Source organism: Mastomys coucha, unplaced genomic scaffold (genome assembly GCF_008632895.1).
Source record: "Mastomys coucha isolate ucsf_1 unplaced genomic scaffold, UCSF_Mcou_1 pScaffold2, whole genome shotgun sequence".
Lineage (NCBI taxonomy): Eukaryota > Metazoa > Chordata > Mammalia > Rodentia > Muridae > Mastomys > Mastomys coucha.
The window spans coordinates 16,264,657-16,268,522 of NW_022196902.1; positions in this window are offsets into that span (position 1 = coordinate 16,264,657).

A 3,866-nucleotide genomic window follows, 5' to 3' on the forward strand; every position below is an offset into this window, starting at 1 on the left:
TCTAAGTCCTGCTTTTCATTGTATTTCTTATTTTATGTTCCCCATAAATTCTCAAAAGCTGAAAATATTATAATATGTCTTAGAATATAGTGCTCCCTCTTTGTTTCACCAAGGAAATCTGAGGTTCTTTCTAATTCATAGCAATAGCAATAGTAACTAATACTTAAGCATCCAGTTCCAATAATTATATGTGCACATGTGAACTTGCTGATCAAATATGGTGACTTCTGATAAGCATAAAAAAGAGGTGTAAAAACTACAAATAAAGAACTAAGATTGCCTATTTCAATTTATTTCTCTTAAGGTGGAATGGACTTGTATTATTTGTAATTAGTTTGTTCATCCACTCATCCATCTACCCACCCATTTATCCACCCATCCATCCATCCACCCACCCATCCAGCCACCAACCAATACATCCATTTACCTAACCGCCCACATATCTATCTACCCACCCATTCATCCACTTTCCCACCCAACCAAGAATCCATCCACCTCCCCACCCACCCACTCACACATCCATCCACCCACCCACCACCCACAATCTATCTACCCACCCATCTACCTACCTACCCACCCACCCATGCATCCATCCACACATTCATATATCCATCCACCTACCCACCCACCCACCCATCCACCTACCCATTTACCCATCCATCTACCTATCTATCCATCATGATCTATTTATTCTTCTTCAGAGTACCAATTAAACGTAGATACTTTTTATCTTTTTCACTTATTGGCAGTATGGCTTTATGAAAGTATGGTTTCAATATACAAATAATTTATATTATTTGTAATTAGTTTGTTCAACCACCCACCTATCTTCCCACCCATCTATTCACTAGGAAAATAACTTTGCTGGAACATTAGTTTAAATAATGGCAGTTGTCATCTATTTAACTCATAAAAACTAAATGACATATTTTCTGGTAAAGTATTTTTAAAATACAAGGTTTTTTGTATCATTGAGGTATCATTACAATCAACACAATTGTCATTAGGAATGATCATATTTATATAGGAATATTCACTCTTACATTCTCCAGAAGTCTTAGAACAGGGCTGAAGTCATGCTTCTATGTACTGTTCTCAGAGATCTATTTTAAAATGGTATTTACAAAATATTGTCTAACATAAACCTATGGTTTCTCAAAACCAATCCATCAAATTACCTAAACATTTTAATATCACTAATCATTTGAACAAACTCCTTGGTTATCATCTTGCTCACACTTTCAATTCAGGTTCTAGGTTCTGATAATCTGAGAAAGCCAAACTTTTGTCTCAGCCTCTGAATATTACAAAATGATGAATGTAGGCTCCCAACAGAATGTGTTAGAAGAAACCATTCCCCCACCCTCAAGCTCACAGTATTCAGTAACATCTACACAGAACTCACAGAAACATAGAGAAACCAGCATTTTGTAGGTATAGGGACTCTCCATGTTTTCCCCAGGACTCACTATTTAGCAATATAAGAAAAAAAAATGGATCAGTTGCATGGAAAAAGTGACCATGCTTTAAAAAAATCTGGGAAATGTTTCAAAGCATGTTAAGCCTAAGCCTGTAGCAATCCCCTCTTTGACATCACACAGCTATAGATGTCCCAGCATGTCTACCTCAGTTCTGATCAGCAAGAGAGATGTGGACCATGTATGCTGAGAAAATGTGCATTGCAGATGGTGGTGAGCCTTTCTCATGATATACCCTTCAAGTACAGATTGAACCACATAAAGATGGTAAGAATCCAAATGAGATGGTTGAGATATTATTTTTATTTATACACAGACAAGAAAGAAAGTCTGTTAGCTCAGTATGATAAAAATCAGGTGTGATCTTTATTCACAGAGAGTTTCCGTTGACATCCATGACCAAGAATGGTCACAGACTTGCATGCTGCACTCACTCGTTTACCCAGTAGGTCTACAGTATCAGGGTTAAAACTTGATCACGGACAAGAGGCATTATGACTCCAAAGGGAGTTTGTCTCCTGGGTATTTCAGTCAGTTGCTGGAATCTCCTAACTTACATGTGTTCCAGATTGATCTATGCTCAGTATGTGGAGAGATCTGCATGCTTTCTTTATTCAGGTATAAAGGTGCCCTAAGAAATATTTTGTTATAGCTAACACATAGATTGAACATTATTCCCTGGCCTCCACAATATTTCAATAATCCTAATTGATCTCCTAGCTGTAGTTAGCTTGGAATTTCTACAAAGGAGCTGTCTTATCAGACAAAATATCTCCAAAGTTAGAGATAGCAGTTAGGCACAAATCATCAGAGCAGTCCCACAAAGTTAGAGATAGCAGTCAGGCACTAATTATTAAGAGCAGTCCCACACAAGGCAGAATTGTTTTACTGACTAGAGAGAAGTTATAGGGCTTCTCTCACTAATTATTTACCTTACAGCCAAGGAATGCTAAAATACGACCCTTAGATGCTTACCTCAAGACAGACCCTGAGAGTTTATCTTGGGGCTGCCAAGACAACCCAGTCCAAAGAATGACACCACTGCTCCTACACCTTGCACTTGGCTGATTGATTGTACTGACCTTGATGTGACCATCTCCTGCCTAAGTAATTTCTGTAGTTTGCCCTGTTCTCTGTATACCATATAAGCCTGATTTCTACTTTGTACAAATGGCATTCAGTTTCAGCACTTCCTTGTGTCTGTTTCTGTTTGTCATTTCTTCGCCAATGCCTTGTTTTCCTGACTAGGACCCTGTTCCCCCCACAGGTTGAGGGAGGCCTAGACTGGCCGGCCCGTGGTACTTGCACTGTTGGAACTAAGACCTGATGAGAAGACTCTCCACCAAGCATTTCATTCTGAGCCTGATCCAGGAGTTTCTTGTGTACACTAGAGGAGCAAGTTTGCAATTGCTACAAGCTCAGGAGTAGTACAGGTTCAGAACTCATGTCACTGGTGTTTAGGTTTAGGCTAAGAATCTGCTGAAATCTGTCCCCGTGACCAGCAAAAAATCCAAAAGTAACCCTCATCAGTTCATTCCCAGGGCTGTCTGCAAGAGCTGGGCAAAATTGTCTGGCTTACCTACTGTGATGATAGGAACACTTGGTCTACCAACATCTTTTTGTCTTCTGTAGAACTCTATACATTAATAACTGAAATAATTTCCCTTTAAACTAAAAAAAAAAAAAACCTACTACTTTCTTTATAGTTGACTACTCTATTTGTCCACAACTACCTCCATGGCCATGACTTTGGTTATTTATTTGTGTCTCTTTTCAGCCTTGAACTTGGTCACAAGAGGAATTTACCAGTTTGAAGAACCTCCAGTTCTACCCCCAATACCATCGCCCCAAAATGGGGAAAAATTATTTAACTTGAAGGGAAGTGAGTAGCTATATGAGGAATAAGAACTTTTAAGAAGACCTGGACCCCAGGGAGCTCCCAGAGACTGAACCACCAACTAGAAGCATACAGGGGCCGGTCTGAGACCCCTGGCACAGATATATCAGAGGTCTGCCTGGTGTGGCCTCAGTGGGGGAAGATGCCCCAGTAAAGGAGGGATCGCCCTCTCAGAGGCAAGTGGGAGGAGGAATGAGATGAGGAATTGTGGGAAGGGGGACTGGGAGGAAGGGGACAATGACTGGAATGTAAATAAATAATTGAAATAAAAATAAAGACATTTCTCATCCATTGCCACAAGGTGGCATGAGGAATCCATTTACCTTGGTTGTCCTGTACCCAGTAGGAGCTAATGGAGAATAATGGGCAAGTTGCCCCTGGAAGGGGTTGTGGGCAGAGAAGAGGAGCAGCATGGCTGAGGAGCAGGGCAAGAAGTCGGGGTGTTTTCAAGTAAGGAAGCCTGGGAGGTGGCTTTCCTACAGCCTTGAGTC